Genomic DNA, 23,485 nt, shown 5'->3' on the forward strand with positions numbered 1-23,485 from the left:
TGCATACTTGAATCTTATACCTTAAAGCTTATTAAACCTTTTATGTGAATATGTAATGTGTAAGTATGCGGGGTGTGATGTAAAGACGCTAGTTAACTTGGGGCAGTTGCGTGCGCATGAAGCTAATAAACAGTGTTTTCATACAGGATCTTATGCCTTCGCTAATATGCGATTAGTTACCAGCGCAATTGTGCGTATTAATGTGTGTATGACTATAAAGAAATGTATAATACCAGCGCTCAGTACTAAATAGTGGTAGATATGTTAGACTCAACAAACAGCAGCCTGCACCAAATAAAGGTATCCCAAAACCTTACAATTGATCAGTACATATACAAACATGTGGCGCTCATCTGTTAATATTGTGTATAAATATAAATCTAAATATGATTAAGACGTTGATGTATATATATATATATATATATATATATATATATATATGTGAGTCGGAATGCAATTAATTTATCCTGTATAAATCTTGTAGTAAAATTCACTCTCATGTACCAAACAACTCAATTGACTCTAATCCTATTGTGAGTCCCGCAGCAATCCAAAAAATAGTCTCGTATGATATGAGAGTCTCGTATATTATTATAAATACCAGAAGTCACTGTGGTAATCAATGTCCTTATATCAGCCATTTATTCATGGAATAAAGCTTTAGGTGAAATACCAATGGAGCCGATGAGATCACCAATACAGGAGTTATAGAGAGAGAGAGAGAAGTGAAGGGGATCGAGGACAGAGCCTTCAGGAACTTCAACAGGAACAGAGAGGGAATGTTCAGAAAGGATCGCCGTTGGTATATGAAGAATCCTCCGCTCTCCAGCTAGGGTCCCGTATGGCTGATATAAGGACATTCATTAACCACAGTGACTTCTGGTATTTATGATAATATACGAGACTCTCTTATCTTACGAGACTATTTTTTGGATTGCTGCAGGACTCACAATAAGATTAGAGTCAATTGAGTTGTTTGGTACATGAGAGGGAATTTTACTACAAGATTTATACAGGATAAATTAATTGCATTCCGACTCACATATATATATATATATATATATATTATACATCAACGTCTTAATCATATTTAGATTTATATTTATACACAATATTAACAGATGAGCGCCGCATGTTTGTATATGTAATGTGTGTATGAGAAATGGTGCACTTAAACCTCTTAAATGGTGCACTTAAATCTCACTTAAACTAGCAATGTAGAATGCTGAGCCTCATAGTTCCACATGCCCCCCTCTCAGCAGCCCCTACTCTTCCCAGGCTCAAAAGTACAGTCCTTTGTTCTCCCAGGTTCTTGTATAAATGCAAATTAGCACAGCTACAAGACCCAAACCTCAGATAACACTCTTGGCTTTGAAGGTATTTTATTGTAGGAAGCCTGCTAATGTAAGGTGCTACAAACGACCCTCTTGCTGTATTCGAGCAGGGCCACCTGGAGTGAGAGCAGACGTTATGTCCAGGAAGCTTGTCTTCACAGACTAGTTGTCACATGGCCATTTGCTCTGTTCAGCTAATGCAATCCAATTTTGACAAACTGGAAAGCCATTTCTGAAATATATCCTTTAGGGGAATTATAATAATATACACTTTATCCAGAGCACCCAAACTACGTAAAGTCATGAAATGGGCTTTTGGTGAATCGCCGTAACTTATGGCGATGGTCACAGATGCAATCGCATGATGCTAATAGTAATATCGCCACATGTACTCAAGTGTAAGTTTATCTAAAATGGCGCTTAGGTGGCCATTCGCAAAATGGCGTCTTGCGATCTCATTTCCAAGATGGCATCTTGCGGCCAGTCGCAAGATGGTGTAGCTGCGATTCAATTTTAAACTGATCTTGTCTCAGCCAATAATCCAGCTTTGACAGTTCACCCTTTGATAGCGAACAACATGCTATCACAATCTGATTTTAAAATATCATTTAGGCTTACATTTATATACTATTTAGTGTTATTATGGGATGGCACAAGGTGGTTCTTAATCCATCAATAATGTGTCTCTGAGTGGGGACATAAAACTACTATTATACGTACACTGCGGATCTTGGAAGATCATGTGAAAGGTGTGGGGATACACCAGTCCTATAAAGACAGTCTTGAAGGGGAATTGAGACTTTACATTATCTGAGGTGTTTTTAAAAATAACATTTCAATAATACATTCTATGCATGTCTAAATATAATACATTAAATGATGGTATTTCCTAGTTCAGGGTTGTAATGCAGTTACTCGTTATTCATACTGACCACCATCATAATTTCGTTCTTTCGTTTTACTCTATTTTTACATTTTCCACACTTCAACACAATAGGAACACACCGGACACATAGGCCAATTATTATGATGACAATCAGTATAAGGATTAAGAATTTGCCTATGCTGGCGATCATTTCCTGGACCCATTCCCCTAGACCTGAGAACCATTTCACTGGGTTCAGCCATGACACCCATCCTTCTATCTTCTCCCTTACTTCAGCCACTGAAGCATTATGGTTCTTACAAAACTCCCATTTTAGCTGCAGAATTTCATCCATCTTCCGGTCTATCACCTCCTTGGTGTCGCTGGTATCATTGGTGACATAAGTGCAACATTTTCCTCCAAATTGGGTGGCCAACGTTACGCAATACCCTCCAGTAACAGCTGTTAAATAATTTAACACTAGCCTGTGTTGCACCAGTTCTTTCTTGTACGCTTGCAATTCTCTCCCTGTATACCTGAATGTCATCGTACATCTCGGTGATATTATCTATCAATTTAGCAAGTTCCTGAATATATCTAAAGTTTAATGTATCCCGAGCGATCCTGGTGGGATCGATTGCGACTAAAACTTGAAAGCCAGTTGTCTCACTAATTAACTGAGTGGCTTTGTGCACGTCACCAGGTATCATATTTCGTTTGCCTGTGTGTGAAGATATGGTGATGGTGTGTTTTTATGTATACCAAGCATTCCAACATGTGTGAGGGTCATAACTTCTGGGACTACTCTTCCCAGGTGCCACAAACCTTTGGAACTCAGGGAGAGCCACTTATACGCTTTTCATCCACATATAAAATATACATTATCAGGGAGAACATAAGGAATGGTATGCACCATTATCATTAAGCACATTTCCCTTGCAAACAATCCTATTTCTGGGTCTTCCATCTGGTACATCCAAGTTTCTGGCTGTATTATTTTAACACAATAACCATCTGGCACCTTACCAATAATTTCTTTGGTGGAACGCAATGTATACCGATACCTAAAATGTTACCCACTAGATTTAATTGAGCGTAACAGATCATGGTTTATGGACTCATTATCAGCTCTTTGTGAGAAGGTCATCGTCTGATTATTCCCCGTCACTTCCCAACTCCCGGGTTTATTGGAGTTGGTTATGTTTAAACACAAAAGTGATCTATCTACTTGGAATTGATAGCGTTTGAAATGAGGTGGTTTGGATGAGAGAAATTTTCCATCCAATGTTTTCCCCTTTTGTAATTCTAAAACTTCCATGATATTCAGCAGAAATGGCACCAACCCTACATTCTGCTGTCCCTGTGTCACATGTGAACACACCCAGCAATCAGTTTAATTTAACACTTTGCCTAGCATGCTATGATAATCCTCTAAAGTATACCCACCCCAGTACGGGTTATATTTAGGTTGGCACCGTTGGATACAGTTCTCATCAACTAGGGACCCACAAAGCTCACAAATACAGGAATCTTCAGACGATAAACCTCCACACCGTTCCCGAGTATCTGGAATGACAGCTCTCTTAACAATAATAGTACTAAGATTGGTCAGACACTCCCCTGATTGGCATTGCACTCCTCCTGACTCCACTCCATCAGCACTGCCATCAGCTCCCATTTCTTAAATCGGTCTCCCATCACAGAAACTGGATATTCCCGAACCGACCAGGATGGTGAACACTCTAAAAGAGAATATGAAAATGAACACAGCAGGCCCGTCCATTGTCACAACAAGACCTGCAAATTTTTCTTAGTTCAGGTATCTCACTACGACCTTTTCAATCCTCCCGGAACAAGCTCGCGAGCGACAGGTCCACGCTATCAGCCTTGTCTCAGACTTGTTTCTCCACTTGTTGATTGACCTTTTTGCAGTGAGTGGAATGGACCCAGGTATTTCTCTCAGCCACCTTCAAAGATGTAGTACTTGTCAGCAGCACCTGGTACGGACCTTCCCACCGATCAGTCAAACAACCTGAACGCAAGAAATTTCTGATCATAACATATTCTCCTGGTTCAACATCATGACAGTTAGTTTCAGGCATATCATGGGACAACAATTTCAGTTTCTGCTGCTGTTGCTTTAACTGCTTACTCATTGATATAATATACTTTACAGTTACTTAGTTGTTACCCTTCAAGTCTTCCTGTGGACTTATAATCAAATGAGGTTGTCTACCGAACAGTATTTCAAATGGGGACAGATTTAGAGGGGGTCTAGGAGTGGTCCTTATGCTATGTAGGGCCAAAGGTAACGCTTCTGCCCATCCTAGTCCAGTCTCTGCCATGATTTTAATTAACTTATTTTTAATAGTCCTGTTCATCCTCTCTACCTTGGCACTGGCTTGCGGTCGGTAGGGGGTGTGAAGTCGGCTATTAATACCCATCAGCTTACACATATTTTGAAAAACATCACCTGTGAAATGAGTACCCCTGTCACTCTCAATGATTTTAGGGATACCGTACCTGCATACAAATTTCTGAACTATTTTCTTGGCAGTAAACGCAGCAGTATTAGTGGGGGTAGGCCTCAACCCAATTAGAAAATACATCAGTGCACACTAATACATACTTGAGATTCCTGCAGGGTGGTAATTGGATTAAATCAATTTGTATCACCTGGAAAGGTCCATCAGTCAGTGGAATGTGGGACGGTCCGGTAGGGAACGCTTTCCCTATGTTCTTCAACAAGCAGGTCAGACAGGACATTGCTATCTTTTCTGCTTGTGAAGAAAACCCGGTGCACACCAGTATGCTCTCACCAACTTGCACATACCTTGTTTTCCCAGATGAGTCAGACCGTGTGCTGCCTCAGCCAAGCTGGGGTAATATGCCTTGGGGGCTACTGGTTTCCTTGTCCGTCCCTCCAGAGCCCGGAGGACTCTTGCCCACATCCCTTGGACTTCCAAATGGACTTTTCCTGAATTGAACACAAATTTTGCATCTCAATTAATTTCAGCATATCAATTGTTTGGAAAGACATAATTTTTTCAGTGGGAGAAAACATTTTTATCCCTGCTGTCCATTTTGCAGCTTCATCGGCTCTGTTGTTGCCCAGTGACACCGGCTCATCCTCACATGTATGGGCTTTACATTTAATTACTAACACCGCTTTGGGCAGTTGGATTGCTTCTAAAAGATGTTTTATGTGTCGGGAATGTGCAACTGGTGTGCCTGCTGCTGTCATAAAATTTCTCAGACACCATAGAGCTCCAAAATCGTGCACCACCCCGAACGCGTACCTCAAGTCAGTGTAAATGTTAGCAGATTTCCCTGCTGCCAGTTCACACGCTCTAGTTAGTGCTACTAACTTTGCCACCTGGGCTGAGTGAGGAGGACCAAGAGGTTTAGCTTCTATGATGTCTGTGTCATTTACAACAGCATAACCTGTACATAATTCACCTGTCTGTTTGTCTATGACAACTCCCATCCATATAAAAAGTCACATCCACATTCTCTAAAAGGTGTGTCGTGTATGTCAGGTCTAGCAGTAAAGGTCTGATTCAGATATTCCATACAATCGTGCATATCATTATGTCCACTGAACTCACCTCCCGCCAGCAACTCGCCTCCTTCCACCCTTTGAACATCATGTTGTACATATGGTAAATACATTTCTGGATTCAGTGTGCTGCATCGTTTAACAGTGATGTTTGCAGGTACGATTAGAGCTAGTTACCATTTGGTAAACCTAGCCGAAGAGACTTGTCTGGTTTGAGCTGAGTTCAACAGAGCAGATACAGCATGGGGAGTGTAGACAATCATATCATAACCCAATACTCCGTCCTCACTTTTACTCCCAATAAAGCGGTAGCTGCTACACTTCTCAAACAAGTGGGGAGTGATCTTGCCACAGTGTCCAATTGGGCACTGTAGTATGCTACGGGCCTACTGGCATCACCATGTTTTGTGTAAGGACACCTGCAGCACAACCATCGGCTTCCGTACAATACAAATCAAAAGGTTTTTCATAATCAGGTATTCCCAATGCAGGAGCTTTTGTCAGACTATCCTTAAGATTAAGAAAAGCCTGCTCTGTTTCCTCTGTGTGTATGACATGATTGGGCTTTGAGGAAGAGACTAATTCCTGTAAAGGCAAGGCCAAAATAGAAAACCTGGGATCCACTTTCTACAGTACCACACATTCTCAAGAAGGTACGAATTTACTGTTGATTCTGCGGCAGTGTCATGTTCTGTATGGCCTGGATTCTATCATTTGTAAGATGTCGTAATCCCTCGGTTAGGCTGTGTCCCAAATATTTTACTCTGGATTGGCAAGGCTGTAGTTTGTCCTTAGCCACCTTGTGTCCTGTATGTGAGAGATGAAGCAACAAAAGTTTAGTATCATTCAAACATGACATAAACAAGTCAGAACATAGCAATAAATCATCCACATATTGAATTAGAACAGATCCATTGGCAGGTTGAAAAGATTGTAAACAGTCGTGCAATGCCTGGGAGAAGATACTGGGGCTGTCTATGAAACCTTGGGGTAACCGTGTCCATGTGTATTGTACACCTCTGTATGTAAATGCAAATAGATACTGACAGTCAGGGTGGAGAGGCACAGAGAAGAAAGCAGAACAGAGGTTAATGACAGTGAAATGGGTTGTATTTGGTGGGATCTGCATCAGGATGACAGCTGGATTTAGCACTACAGGGAATTGGCTCTCTACTACCATATTAACACCTCTAAGATCTTGGACCAGCCTATAACCCCTCCCACCACTCTTCTTCACCGGGAAGATGGGACTGTTGGCTACACTAGCTGTACGAACTAAAATTCCCTGTTGCAATAATCGCTCAATTATTGGAAAAACCCCTAATTCTACCTCCTGTTTTAGTGGGTACTGGGGAATTTTTGGAGCTTGCCTACTGCTTTTTAAATTTACCATTACAGGGCTTACGTTTGCCATTAATCCAGTGTCCTGTCCATCCTTAGTCCAAAGGGAATCTGGAATTTGGGACAACATTTTATCTACCTGAGATGGATTTTCATTTAAACTTGTAGAGTGATACATTATCCTTTGGGGAGTGTCCAACATATCCCACACCTCGTGTGCAACTCTCTCTGGGATATCTAAAAATACACCATCAGGGGTGCAATATATAATACATCCCATCTTACATAACAAGTCTCTACCCAGCAGGTTAGTAGGAGTCGCAGCAGCCAGAAGGAAAGAATGCCTGGTATGCAACGGCCCACTAGTAACCTCTGTGGACTTTGTTAAAGGATAATGTTCCACTTTACCTGTTACACCCATTGTTGGTACTATCTCGTTCGTCACCTGTAAATTAACGGGAGATTTTATCACTGACCTGGTCGCCCCTGTGTCTACAAGAAAAGGATATTCAGTACCAGCTACATCAACCATCATGACCGGTTCTTCCCTAGTACTTCCCGTTAACCTGACTATCTGTATACTACAGGTATGACCTTACCCCTAGCGTTGGCTACCATTCTCCAATAAAGCATTTACAGCCACAATTGGAGCTGGTGCCTGCTGGACATTTGCTGATCTCTGTGCATATCCCTTATGGGGATGTCTAGATCTTCCCTGATTTGGGGTTCCTACTCTTTTATCTGTACAGTTTCTACTTAAGTGTCCAGTTTGTTTACAATTAAAACATGTTCGTGGATCGGGTGAAGACACGTGTTGTTGTGAGGTTTGACCAGAGGGTAAAGGTGGTGGATATGGGTAAGGATAGGGAGGGTAAGGGTATTGTGGGGGATATGAGGTTTGTGAGTAGTATGGGACCTGTGGTTGTATAGGGTTTGTGGAATAGAGCTGTATTTGTTGTTGCATGGGGTTAGTGAGGGCATATAACTGTTCAGTTGTAAGTGTGTGTGCAGATGAGAGTGTGTCTGTTGGTTGTGATGTTAAAGTCATTCCCTCCAGAGCTTGTATACTGACAGCCATTAGTTTTTCGCTCTGGGTCTCTCTCTTCTTTGAGATGTTTTTATCATGTTTTATGGCAGATTCTATGAGGGTATCTATTGTGACTACCCTCCAGCCAGGTTGTGAGGTCTTTAAATTCTCTTTCAGACCGTCCATGAGTACCGTGACTATCATTCCCCTGTGGTGAGTGCTATCTTTAATACCTTCTAACCCAGTGTATTGGGTGATAGCCTGCAGAGCCTGGTCGCAATAATCTTCTGTAGATTCACTCTCCTTTTGCTTAATGGTGAAAATTTTGTTCCAGTTAAGGGAACGTCACCATCCAATACACAATCCGTGATAAATTTTCTCACGTCGGTATTGCGTGGTAGACAGGCCCTTAACACCACACGCCAATCTTTATTAGTTGGCTCATGAGAACTACCCAAATTTCTCAAAAATCTTTGACATTTGGCTAGTTCCTCTTTGGGATCGGGGAAATCATTTATGATGGAATTTAGTTCTGCTCTTGTCCAGGGGCAATGCATTACTACTTCCCTCATGGGCACTACACCGTTCGCATCTGCATTTCCATTTGGAATGGTTATTTTCCAAATGGGATGCAGACCGGCAGTGCTGCTACCTTTAACCTTGTTACCTGGCTGGTGGTTTAATCTGTTGCTGCTACGTATGGTATTAACAACTTCCTCTATGGTTGCAGAGGGTGTTAGCACTTCCCTTGCTGTTACCGATGGAGATGGTGGCACCACTCGTGATTGTGGTGATGCAGCATCTATCATCTGCACAGCATGGGAACTGGCAGACATTACAATAGGCTCATCATCCACATCATAAACATTTTCTTTATGGTTACTTAAGAGAGGGTACAAATTGCTTGTTACATTTTTATGGGTATTTTTGGTAACTGTACTTGCACCTCCATCCACATAAGGTGGGGATGGTGAACGTGAACTGCTGGCAATACTCTCCACCACGCTACCTTGCTGCACGTGCGCACCATTTTGTGGCTCGCCCGTATTGCAATTCAGTGTCGCGGATGTATTCTCTGGCAATGCGCCAGCAACGCTAGTTTGCATCGCTTGCACATTTTTAAGCCACGCATCCCCTTCATGCTGCCACAACTTTAAACATTCATAATATTTGACCTTTTTCTCTCGGGACTACATCAGACTGATGTGATCCCGGACATTATCTAGTACATTTTTATCAAAACTACCAATTCTGGGAAACGGTCTAACACTCTTCATCGTCATTTTAAACCATACATCACAATACCTTATCGCATAAGTACCGTACTTAGTGTGCATAATACGACGGGCCGATCCAAATGTCGCTTCCATTAGCAGCACATCATTGTCTAACATCTCTATTGTTTGCATGGCTCCCATTCTGAGACAACTCCTATGCTTTTCAATAAAGATTTAAACTGGTGAAAGATAATCAAGATACTTTCACTTACCTGTGGACGATTTAAACGGCAGCGCCCACACACCTGGATAAGATTTGAAAAAGGCAACTTCCACACCCGGATAAGATTTAGTAAGGCAACTTCCACACCTATGGAAGTTTATATGTCGGCCACTTCCACGCACCTCTCTACAACAAAGACAACATGTACACCTGCTACTGTGTATAGAACGGTAATCTGCTTACCGAGTGACTAGCACTTAGCCCTTAAAGGTCATACGGTACCTCTAACTGTAGGGAACAAGTTACCGCTACCAACAAATACTCACTGTTACACACTTTTTCCTGTGCAGAAAAATACACGTTAACCCAGATATTGATAACAATTGAAAAATGTAAACCTCAATGGCTTTATTTAAACACGTGGCAGCACAACCGGAAGGACGTATACGCTATTGTGCGACCAGTCACATACACAATAATGCAACTACCACACAACCGTATAACAACTTTTTAGCTGCGTACGCAAAATTGCATGTGGCCACTCCACCCTTTGCTGAGATATCGATAACCATATGTGCCGTGTGAGTAGGTAAGTGAATTCACCATGAGCCCCCAACTAAGGATACTGCCTTTGAACCTCTATATACCCCTGCCTATACCTTCTAATATCCTTCCTATAAACCTCTAAGGATGACGCTAATTTGCGTACGCAGTCATCCAGTAAATAAAGACTCCAGACTAAGAACATGTGGTTCCAAAGCACAAAGTATTATTCAAGTAAAAGTACAGCAGTTACACGCTATGATCCTCATATAATCTTAGCGCAAAGAGATTATACAGACCCAAGTACAATTATACATATGCAGCGCTCTCTGGTCCAGATGTTAGGCATCAGCAAGAAACCCCTCGTCAATCAGCATGAAGACCAGGAACCCAGGGTCCGAGCATATTTATACCCCCCAGAAATAAACAACACAATAGAGAAGTTTGTTGCTAATACCATTGGTCATAACGGAGAGGGCATATGTTACAAGGCATCTAACAGGTTGATTCAAATAGACACAACCCAGCCTCTAACAACTGGGGGTCTCTGGTTTCCTCCCCCATACAACATCCTAACAGTTGTTCATATAATGTACATTTTGTTGCTTGAAGTCTCTGCGGTCCATAAGTTGAGAATGCATGATGCGATCTCCAGACCGATGGTACCGGAATACTGTTGAAAGAGTACGCATCAGTACAATACCAATCACGGCTTACTTATCATGTATAAAACCTTAGTTACAAAATAACCTTTATTTCATAGCAATTATAGTAAATGTGCATACTTGAATCTTATACCTTAAAGCTTATTAAACCTTTTATGTGAATATGTAATGTGTAAGTATGCGGGGTGTGATGTAAAGACGCTAGTTAACTTGGAGCAGATGCGTGCGCATGAAGCTAATAAACAGTGTTTTCATATAGGATCTTATGCATTTGCTAATATGTGATTAGTTACCAGCGCAATTGTGCGTATTAATGTGTGTATGAGAAATGGTGCACTTAAATCTCACTTAAACTTAGTGAACACCTAGCAGTGTGGAATGCTGAGCCTTATAGTTACACACGCCCCCCTCTCTCAGCAGCCCCCACCCTTCCCAGGCTCAAAAGTACAGTCCTTTGTTCTCCCAGGTTCTTGTGTAAATGCAAATTAGCACAGCTACAAGACCCAAACCTCAGATAACACTCTTGGCTTTGAAGGTATTTTATTGTAGGAAGCCTGCTAATGTAAGGTGCTACAAACGACCCTCTTGCTGTATTCGAGCAGGGTCACCTGGAGTGAGAGCAGACGTTATGTCCATGAAGCTTGTCTTCACAGGCTAGTTGTCACGTGGCCATTTGCTCTGTTTAGCTAATGCAATCCAATTTTGACATACTGTACAGCCATTTCTGAAATATATCCTTTAGGGGAATTATAATAATATACACTTTATCCAGAGCACCCAAACTACGTAAGGTCATGAAATGGGCTTTTGGTGAATTGCCGTAACTTATGGTGATGGTCACAGATGCAATCGCATGATGCTAATAGTAATATCGCCACATGTACTCAAGTGTAAGTTTATCTAAAATGGCGCTTAGGCGGCCATTCGCAAAATGGCGTCTTGCGATCTCATTTCCAAGATGGCGTCTTGCGGCCAGTCGCAAGATGGTGTCGCTGCGATTCAATTTTAAACTGATCTTGTCTCAGCCAATAATCCAGCTTCGACACTTCCCTTCTCGCCTTCTATGTTCCCTGTCCTCCACTGCCTGCTCCCACCTTGCTCGCCTTTTCAACTTATCTCTCTCCACCGGCATCTTTCCCTCATCATTCAAACATGCTCTTGTCATGCCTATTCTTAAAAAACCCAACCTCAACCCATCATCACCCGTCAATTACCGCCCCATTTCTCTTCTCCTTTTTGCCTCCAAACTACTTGAAAGGCTTGTCTTCAGCAGCATCACCAGCTATCTCTCTGACAACAAGATTCTTTGATCCTCTTCAATCTGGCTTTTGCCCACTTCACTCCACTGAAACTGCCCTGGTCAAAGTCACCAATGATCTGCTTGCAGCCAAATCCAGGGGCCACTCCTCTCTGCTCATGCTCCAGGACCTCTCTCCAGTCTTCAACACTGTGGACCATATTCTCTTCCTTCGCACCCTTCAGACCTCTGGTATCTCTAACACCATCCATGTCTGGTTCACCTCTTACCTCACCAACTGCTCCTTCTCTATGTCTGCCTCTGGCTCCACCTCCCCCCCTTCCTGTTGGTGTCCCACAGGGTTCTGTCCTGGGCCCACTGCTCTTCTCCCTGTACACCTCTACACTAGGAGAACTCATCAGCTCCTTCGGCCTCCAATACCACCTCTATGCCGATGACACACAACTATACCTCTCCTCTCCTGAACTCTCCCCTTCTGTCCTCTATCAGGTAACCAGTTGCCTCTCCGCCATCTTTTCCTGGATGTCTGAATGCTCTCTGAAGCTCAACATGGACAAAACCGAACTCATCTTTTCCCCTAACAGTCTCCACTCCAGCCAATCTCACTATCACTGTTAACAACACAATCATCTTCCCTGTCCCCCAACTTCGCTGTTTGGGTGTCACCCTTGACTCCACCCTCTCCTTCACACCCCACATTCAATCTCTGGCTCAATCCTGTCGGTTCCAGCTATGCAAGATCGCTCGCATTAGACCTTTCCTCCACCAGAATGCTACCATGATTATTTATTCACTAATCATTTCTCGGCTTGACTACTGCAACCTTCTCCTTACTGGCCTCCCACGTTGCCATCTTGCCCCCCTCCAGTCTATTCTCAATGCGGCAGCTAGACTTATCTTCCTCTCCCGCCATTCCACTTCTGCTGCTCCCCTCTGCCAAAACCTGCACTGGCTCCCATTCTCCTACAGAATCCTCTTCAAACTCCTCACCTTCACATACAAGGCCCTCTCTAACTCCACTGCTCCCTACTACTCCAACCTCATCTCCTTACATACTCCCTCCCGCCCACTCCGGTCTACCAATGACTGTTACCTCTCCTTCACCCTGGTTACTTCATCTCATGCAAGTATCCAAGATTTTGCCTGCGCAGTTCCCCTACACTGGAATGAGCTCCCTCGCTCGATCAGGCTCTCCCTGACCTTGCAGAGCTTTAAATGTGCACTGAAAACCCACCTGTTCATCAAAGCATACCCTTCCACCACATAACCATGTTACCAGGTCTCTGTCACTCCTGTCTCAGCCGTCTCTACCTTGCTTAATTCTTGCACTCAGGTCCCCCTCTTCACACTCATGCCTCATGTCATCTGTCCGTCTCCCCTCTCCCCTAGATTGTAAGCTCCTAGGGGCAGGGTCCTCCTCCCCGCTGTCTCACAGTCCTCCTCTTAAGCACTTCAATGACAGCCTTCACCTTCAGAGCTGTATTGTGTATAGAGAATTGTGTTGCTAATTGTTACTTGTGTTCTGTTTATATTTTGGTTACTGTATTGTAATGTAATGTCCCATAAATAAAATGGAATGATAGATAGATAGATAGATAGATAGATAGATAGATAGATAGATAGATAGATAAATATGAGATAGATAGATAGATCGATAGGATATGAGATAGATGTTAGATAGATATGAGATAGATGTTAGATAGATATGAGATAGATGTTAGATGTTAGATAGATAGATATGAGATAGATGGATAGATAATGAGATAGATAGATAAATAGATATAAGATAGATATGAGATAGATAGATAGATAGATAGATATGAGATATATAGATAGATATGAGATAGATATGAGATAGATAGATAGATAGATAGATAGATAGATAGATATGTAGTAGCCACCTATGTAACCAGCACATGAATAAGGCGGCTACCAAGACCACTCATATGCAAATCCACCAAGACGTGCCAGATGCGGCGAGCTCCCCCTTACTGCTCTAGCCCAGTAGCATCAGGGCAGCCAGGTATCATTGTTGGGGCAGCAGGGGATTAGTTCTAGGACTGGATATACCATAGGGCTATACCTCTGCCCAGGCTGATACTGCTGGTGACCCTGATGCTACTGTGCTATATCAGGGTATCTATGTGCTGGTCATGTTATCTCCTGTCCAGGACCTGAGTGTAGCAGACAGTGACCTGTTATTGGGCTCTGTGTTACCTGGCTATGGTGTTCCTGTCACTACACAGCCTCCTATCACATACAGAGTGTATAATCTCCCCCTCCCCTTCATAAGAACTTCACTCTGCAATGCTGATAATAACAGACAGAGCAGGAGAAGCACAGGAGGAGGCAGCAGGTAAGGTGCACACCGCACACACACACACAGTACACACACCGCACACACAGCAATCCCATCACTCTGCCTAGGCATCTACACATACACACACAGTACACACACCTACACACACACACACACAGTGCACACACCTACACACAGAACACACACACCTACACACACACAGTACACACACCTACACACAGAACACACATACCTACACACACACACAGTACACACACACACAGTACACACACCTACACACAGAACACACACACCTACACACACAGAACACATACACACAGTACACACACACCTACACACACACACAGTACACACACACACACAGAACACATACACACACCTACACACAGTACACACACACACAGAACACACACACCTACACACACAGAACACATACACACACAGTACACACACACACCTACACACAGAACACACACACAGAACACATACACACATACACACAGTTACACACAGTCACACATACATACCGTACACATAGTCACACACGCACACACATACACACACACAGTACACACACCTACACACAGAACACATACACACAGTTACACACACACACAGTCACACATACATACCATACACACAGTCACACACGCACACAATGACACAGAGCAGCAATTCTTTATCCTCTGATAGCAGCAGAGTCGCACAGTTATCAGGACAGTGAGGTACGATTACATAGATGTATCAGACAAGCACGGGGGGGGTGAGAAATTAGGGGGGCATCTGACACTCACACAATGGCATCTGCACTGTAAGGGTGGGCTCAGCTTTCATGGGTCTGGCAGGGTGTAGGGTGATTCTGTATATACTTTGCTCTTGTTTCTGTGAGCGCAAAGGGCCTCATTCACATCTGCATACAAATGCCATCGCAGTTGCAATTTCTAATGGAACGCTGTTGCGAAAATATGCTAATGACCCACTCGACGTCCAGGACTAAGAGAGGCCCACTAAACGCATCTCACATCCGCCGCTCACGTACACAAAACCGGAAACACTGAACGCAGATCAGGCGGCCATCAGTCTTCTGAATAAGTTGAAAGTTCTGCAGACAATGGAGATGCACTAATTATTGGGGAGTGATAGAGTGGAGAGAGATAAAGTACCAACCAATCAGTTCCTAACTGTCAGTTTTCAAAAAACAACCTGTAACATGACAGGTAGGAGCTGATTGGTTGGTACTTTCTCCAAGGCTCAGTGCATCTCCCCTATGTCTCTAATCACACAGAGGGCTCTCCTGCTGCAAGGACGCAGGGGCTAATTTATGCACGCCCTGAAAACAGTGCGTTTTACTGACCCCTCCATTATCTCCCCCTAAACGCTGACTTCCTGTCACTCACTTTGCAAGTGAAATGTGTGTGCAAAACAATGGCTGCGTGTGAGCAGAGCGACTATTGCACATACGCAATGTCTAACAGTCGCTCAATCTGCGTAAACATCAGCGTTTACATTCGGATTTGAACTGGGCCCTAAAATGCTGAAATTTCAGGTGCCAGCTGTAGCACAGCCTCCATCTTGTGTGAGCGTGGCACTCGGTGAATGACCCCCATGGAAACACTATGTGAGGCACAGATAAAGAGATATTTGCAGAACATACCTAAGCGCGTTCTGTGATTGCTGTCGCACTGCGGCTCTCTGGGCTCCTCTACATATTATATAAAGCTGGTTACCATGGAGACATGCAAAATACAATCTACCTGTGTTCCTTAATGCTTACTCCCTTCCCTATGGTCCTTTATCATGTCTAATGTGACCATCGATAAGGACAAACTTCTCCACTAGCCCCAGAAAGTGTCTTTCTGTCTCCTAAATTCTCCGTTGATTATTCCTGTCATGTTTTACTGCTGTGTTTTATGATCATCTGTAGCTGAAAGTCCAACAGGGATTGTAAACTTATGTAAAAAGTATGGTGGTCGCTCACATCAGCTTAATGATATAGCACAGGTGCTTGTAAAGGGCGGGGTATACACTGAGCAGAATGTTCCCTCCAGCACACTGCAGTAATATCAACAAAAAAACTTGAATCCTACATGATAATAGAAATTCAGAGGTATTAGTTACATACATTTGCAAATATATAATTAAGCGCCAGGCCATCGTCAAGGCTCCTCTATACCAGTGTCCCTAACATTAAGGGGTTCACGTCTGAGGTGCAGGGCACCCCAAAATAATCCAGCCAAGGACTATCCACAGAGCATCACACGAAAATGGAAGAAAGGTGATAATGAAGTGTAAAGAATAGATGTGTAAAGAAAATCAATAAATGTTAATATAATGAGAAAGAATTAAAATTACATAAATAATGAACAAACAAATGGAAAGGTGAGGAAAAAATATTTATGTGAATTAAGTGAAAAAGACGCAGCCAGAGCCACTTCGGGGTTCCAACGCCCAAATGCTCACCCCAAAATAATTATTGCTACATAATAGTAGCACCCACTCTGGGTCATATAATTACAATTAGTGTACTGCATGATAACAGCACATGTATAAGCTGAGAGCTGACTCACCTAGGAGGTACCCCAGAAACCTCCACATGGCACTATATGGACCAACACATCCTCCCAATGCTGGCTCCCTTCATGCCTCTCAGAACTGTAAACAGAGAGTATGGTGGTCGCTCACATCAGCTTAATGATATAGCTCAGGTGCTTGTAAAGGGCGGGGTTTACACTGAGCACAGAAAAAAAAGGAATGTGCCCCCCAGCACACTGCAGCAATATCAACAACAAATACTTAAATCCTACATGATAATAGGGATTCAGAGGTATTAGTTACATACATTTGCAAATATATGATTAAGCGCCAGGCCAACGTCAAGGCTCCTCTATACCGGCATCCCTAACATTAAGGGGTTCACGTCCGAGGCGCAGGGCACCCCAAAATAATCCAGCCAAGGACCATCCCCGGGGCATCACACGAAAAGGGAAAAAAGGTGATAGTGAAGTGTATCATGTAGGATTCAAGTATTTTTGTTGATATTGCTGCAGTGCTGGAGGGAAAATCCCTTTTTTTTCTGTGGTATTGTAAACTTATGTGGGTAAGTCAATAGCAGCGCGCTGAGGACTAGAACTGTTATATCTATATTTGCTCCAGCTACTCCTGTAGGGCACGGAGTAAACGGGGGAGTGGGGGAGAGATGCGGGTCTGGATTTCTGAAATCTGAACACACCAGTATTTAAAGAACACGAATTAGGGGCTGAAGTTGTACCAAAAACCAGAGATGACCTTTGGCCACTTAGAGCCGTATTCAATTACAGCGGATCTGCGATACTTTTCCGCCTCCCAGACTTTTCGCCTACATCGCATGTTTTGTAGGCGAAAAGTATTGCGCTCATGCCCGCTTTACCCCGTATTCAATTTGAAAGTAGGCAAAAACGGGACCCGGCGAAACTTAAACAAGCGGAAAGTACTGTCAGATTTGGGGAAATCAGCCTGACACCCCCCAAAAGATGCTGTGACACGGGGGTTAGCTATGGTACCCCCCGATTTGGCTTGCTGAAGGTATTTGGTGTTTTTAAACGGGCTCAATAGCTGCTAAATAACGTTTTTGTATAAGTGGCAAAGAATAGTATTCAGGAGGTTTTTTTGCAGAAAATAAGTTATCCCAGCAAATTTGGGGTACTTGAAAATGGGGGTGAGCATATTTTAAAGTTGCTAAAGTGAAGTTTTAAAAATGTGAAAAATCCACCTGCCACAAGCACCTGCAATGAATAAAACACCTGGGGCATTTTTGGGGACCCCCCCAGAGTCAAGTTCGCTAGTTTTTAACTTTGTCCCCCAACATTATTTTTCGCCTCCAAATTCAAAGTGATTTTTCTGGGGTGTTCTTAAGTGCTTTTAAAACTTTTTTGACACAGTTTACCTTTGGGGGACTGTCTGAAGGCTGCACGGGGGGTCCCGCAACGTTGCACCCCAAAATCCCAACTATGCACTTTTTTCCGCCTGCTATTCATAGGTGAAACCTTTTCGCCTATTACATTGCATTGACTTTCCTCCTAGGCGTAAAGTCTTTGAAACTGAATACGGTAATACTTTTCCGCCTGGCGAAATGACGTCATTGGCTAAACTTTTTCGCCGATGCTGGCTTTTCGCCTCAAATTGAATACGGGGCTTAGTCGCTAACTCTTACCTGTGTCTCTAACTGTGGAGAGGTTGAGGCATCGTGGCAGCTAACACTCCTGACTAGGGCCCTGATTCAGAGCCGAACGCTCTGACAGAATCGCTCTGAATCAGGGCGTCTTGTTTTTTTTTTATGGAGCTGCCTCCTGGTTGCCACCCACAGCTTATGCAAGCGGCCAGGATGATGGTTGCGATGGTCAAGACCATCGGGCTTGCGACGAGACCCTTGTGGTAGGGTCTCGTGGCCGCAAGCCCCAGAGAGCTTTCGGGTCAAACAGAGCGTAAAGCTCTCCCACTGACATCACTTGTGAACACAAGAAGAGCCTCATTCACATAAACCGTAGAAATATTGGGTGCGACCGTTGTGGGCTAAATACTTCATTACTTCTGTAGTACATGGGAGATAAAGCCAGCATAACTCAATGGCGTATTCTTATTATAGAGCCGGTGACAGAGCAGAAATGTAGTGTTTTCTATAGCAAAATGCAGTTTTCTGGGCTTTTACCGCATTTCTCATGTGTACTAAGCGATACATTCCGGTGCTTCAACCCAGTGGGTAATAACCTGGGCATTACCCCGGAAGTCACTATTGCAAAGAACAACTCTTACCGGGAGAGCCATTTTCTAGGTACATACCGGCGATATTACCTGCTAATTGCGGATGCAATGCTTAGTACATCCCGCCCTTAGTCAGAAGCCAAATAACCTACCAGTATATTTTATTTAATGTGGGAGGAAACCCACAGAGAACATACAAACTCCACACAGATATTGCCTTGGTGGGTATCAAATCCAGGACATCAGCTCTGTGAGACAGTAATGCTAATCATTGTGCCACCGTGCTAAGCAGACAGGTATGCAGTCGGGATGCCGACAGTCTAAATGCCAACCGTCGGCACCCCGACTGTCTAATCCCGCCAAGGTACTAATGACAGGCGTCAAAATCCCGACACCTGTCATTAGACCTATGCCGGGAGCCCGTCACCTGGCTTACCGATCGAAGGTAAGCCGGGCGCTGGGCATGGACAGCCGCGGGGGGGAGGGTTAGGTTAGGAGCTACCGGGGGAGACTTAGGGTTAGGAACCCCCCCAGAAGGTTAAGGTTAGGCTAGGGGAAGGGGAGGTTAGGGTTAGGCACTTAGAGAGGGGTTAGTGTTAGGCACTTGGGGGGGGAGGTTAGGGTTAGGGGAGGAGGTTAGTAAATAGAAAAAATACTCACCTGTGGGGGGGTTCCGCTGTTGGGATTTGAATGTTGCCGGTGGTACATCATACTGATTCCAACAGACAAAACCTAAGTAGTGCTCAATGCTAACACTACAAATTACTTTTGAATGATCTTCATTAGAGATGAGCGGTTCAGATTCTGTGGAATCCGAACTGCTCCAAACATATGGGATCCGAGTCCACCTGTTCTGGTGTTCCCCGCCTGACTCGGATCTCCGTTCGGGGCCGAACGGCGGCCGCCTGTGAGAGCGGTCTGCCCTACACAGACACAAATACACAGCCGCCAGCATACTACTGGGGGCCAGCTAATGGGGGGCATACTACTGGGGGGGCATACTACTGGGGGCCAGCTAATGGGGGGCATACTACTGGGGAGGCATACTACTGGGGGCCAGCTAATGGGGGGCATACTACAGGGGGGAATACTACTGGGGGCCAGCTAATGGGGGGCATACTACTGGGGGGGCAAACTACTGGGGGCCAGCTAATGGGGGGCATACTACTGGGGGCCAGCTAATGGGGGGCATACTACTGGGGGGGCCAGCTAATGGGGGGCATACTACTGGGGGCCTGCTTATGGGGGCATACTACTGGGGGCCTGCTTTTGGGGGCATACTACTGGGGGACAGCTAATGGGGGGCATACTACTGGGGGCCAGCTAATGGGGGCATACTACTGGGGGGGCATACTACTGGGGGCCAGCTAATGGGGGCATACTACTGGGGGGGCAGACTACTGGGGGCCTGCTTATGGGGGGATACTACTGGGGGCCAACTAATGAGGGGCATACTACTGGGGGGCATACTACTGGGGGGGCATACTACTGGGGGCCTGCTTTTGGGGACATACTACTAGGAGCCAGCTAATGGGGAGCATACTACTGGGGGGGCATACTACTGGGGGCCTGCTAATGGGGGGCATACTACTGGGGGGCATACTACTACTGGGGGCACTGCATAGGGGGCCCTACTACTAAGGGGACTGCATAGGAGGCACCACTACTGGGGGCATTGTGTAAGGGACACCACTGCTGGGGGCTTTGTGTAAGGGACACCACTGCTGGGGGCAATGTGTAAGGGACACTATTGCTGTGGGCATTGTATAAGTGGCAATACTACTGTGGGCATTGTATAAGGGGCATTACTACTGTGGGCTTTGTATATAAGGGTCACTACTGTGGGCATTGTGTAAAAGGGTCACTACTGTGGGCATTGTGTATAAGGGTCACTACTGTGGGCATTGTGTAAAAGGGGCACTACTGTGTGTGGTAACATAAATAAGAGACACTACTTTATGGTGTAATGTGAATCAGGGACACTATGGCCCTCATTCAGAGCCGTACGCTCTGAGCAGAGCGCACGCTCTGAATGAGGGCCGGGCTCCATTTTCATGGAGCGTCCTCCTGGACGCTCGTATAGCTGTGGGTCACCACCCACAGGCTATACGAGCGTGCTTTTTGATGGCCGCGATGGTTGAGACCATCGCGACCATCGAAATTGCGAGCCGGAGCCTGCGGTTGAGGTTTTCAACCGCAAGCTCCGGAGTGATTTTGGCTTTATCAGAGCCAAAATCACTCCCACTGACATCACTAGTGATGTCAGTGGGCCGGCTTCTGACGGGAGGCGTTCCCGTGGGAACGCCCCCGTCAGGGAGGCACGCCCCCGGCACGCCCACCAAAGGGGGCGTGCTGTCAATCAACATTGACAGCATGCCCCCTTTGATCGGACACAACGAGCGAAGGACTTTCCTTCGCTCGTCGCGTCAGGCACATGCGCACGACGGAGCTCCCTCCGTCGTGCGCATGCTCAGTGCATAACATCGACCCACTTGCGAGCGGACAGCCGCTCGCGAGTGGGTCTGAATCAGGCCCTATGTGTGGTGTAATGTGAATAAGATTGTGCACTGTGACTCCTTGGGCCGTAGCTCACTATGTAAACAAGTACTGTGACTCTGCTGGCCGTACCCCACTGGGTGGGTGCACTACTTTTCATTTCTGCCACTGCTGTGTGGCAATGTGTCATAGATGTGCTTTATACTGTGGTGTCTGTGCCGCTGCTTTGTCGCTTAGTAACCAGTCAGCTCACTGCAACCTTTGGCCAATAATGGTGAAAACAATATTATAAGCTGTGATATGGTCTAAATTGACTGGAAATTAATGTTATTGAGGTTAATTAAACTCTAGGTAGAAAAAAAAGACCAATTTATGTGATTTTAGCTTTTTTTGTCAATTTTTGTAAAAAAATTCAAACCCAAATCCAAATCCAGTCACCGCAGTTTGGCAAATCCAAATCCGGATGACGAATTAGAACCAAATCCAAATCCGGCAAAAATGTTCCGGCGCACATCCCTAATCTCCATGTGGCAGCAACAAGAGGGAACGTAACTAAATGTCAGTAAGGAGCAGTCTGGAGCCGGTGGCTGAGGGGCGGGGGGTGTAGGGGAGGGTATTGATCCCTGCGCTCGCTGTGAGACACTTGGTGTTGTACATGTAGCATAGAGCATGTACAGGGGGAAAGTAAGAAGTAAAATCTACTAATGAAGCCACTGTGACAGGCCGGGCCCTGTAGGGCCGCTCCTGTTTGTTGTACTGAAAGTGCTTAGAAAGGTCAATTTTGCTGCTGTTTAAGATAAAAGCCAGATAAATACAAGTAGCAAATCTACCATCTCCAGATAACAGATATGAGCAAGAAGATTGGGGCTTGTAAAAATAAGCTGATAGACATCATACGTCTCAGAATATCAGCCTCAGGGCCAATCAGAATATCAGCCTCAGGGCCAATCAGAATATCAGCCTCAGGGCCAATCAGAATATCAGCTTTAAAGCCAATCAGAATATCAGCCTCAGGGCCAATCAGAATATCAGCCTCAGGGACAATCAGAATATCAGCATCAAGGCCAATCAGAATATCAGCCTTAGGGCCAATCAGAATATCAGCCTCAAAGCCAATGAGAATATCAGTCTCAAGACCAATGAGAATATCAGCCTCAATACCAATGAGAATATCAGCCTCAGGGCCAATGAGAATATCAACCTCAGGGCCAATCAGAATATCAGCCTCAGGGCCAATGGGAATATCAGCCTGAAGGCCAATCAGAATGTCAGCCTCAGGGCTAATCAGAATATCAGCCTCAGGGCCAATGAGAATATCAGCCTCAAGGCCAATCAGAATATCAGCCTCAGGGCCAATGAGAATATCAGCCTCAGGACTAATCAGCATATCAGCCTCAGGGCCAATCAGAATATCAGCCTCAGGGCCAATGAGAATATCAGCCTCAGGGCCAATGAGAATATCAGCCTCAGGGCCAATCAGAATATCAGCCTCAAGGCAAATCAGAATATCAGCCTCAGGGCCAATCAGTATATCAGCCTCAAGGCAAATCAGAATATCAGCCTCAGGACTAATCAGAATATTAGCCTCAGGACTAATCAGAATATCAGCCTCAGGGCCAATCAGGATATCAGCCTCATGGCCTGATCCAGGGGTGGACGCGCAGCCGATGTCGGATGTAGTGGAGCGGGTTCTTGCGTCCTGATTGTCTCTGTGCACAGTTGCAGTTGTGATTTCAGGTGCACACACAGAGAATTGTATTAAAAATGTATTGTGCGTTCCTGGGCGGTGACAGCACAAGATGATCCATTTTATGGCAGACACATAGGAGGCCATACTGGGATGGAGAATCTGTGTCTGCTATATGGATGGTACAAGTTTTAATGGTACGACCAATAGTGG

The 23,485-nt window shown here is 44.7% G+C and overlaps 1 protein-coding gene across 1 annotated transcript in view; it reads left to right on the forward strand.

Annotated features, from left to right (window-relative positions):
* Nucleotides 1-14,365: 14,365 nt before the first annotated feature.
* LOC148443365 (diamine oxidase [copper-containing]-like) overlaps nt 14,366-23,485 on the forward strand; it is a 91,299-nt gene continuing 82,179 nt past the window's right edge. Inside the window, exon 1 of the mRNA XM_088462928.1 lies at nt 14,366-14,388. The gene's annotated coding sequence lies outside the window, so the exon portion shown is untranslated. The remainder of the gene's footprint in view (nt 14,389-23,485) is intronic.

The sequence above is a fragment of the Taudactylus pleione genome, unplaced genomic scaffold, assembly GCF_031769625.1.
Source record: "Taudactylus pleione unplaced genomic scaffold, aTauple2 ptg001289l, whole genome shotgun sequence".
NCBI classification, from domain to species: domain Eukaryota; kingdom Metazoa; phylum Chordata; class Amphibia; order Anura; family Myobatrachidae; genus Taudactylus; species Taudactylus pleione.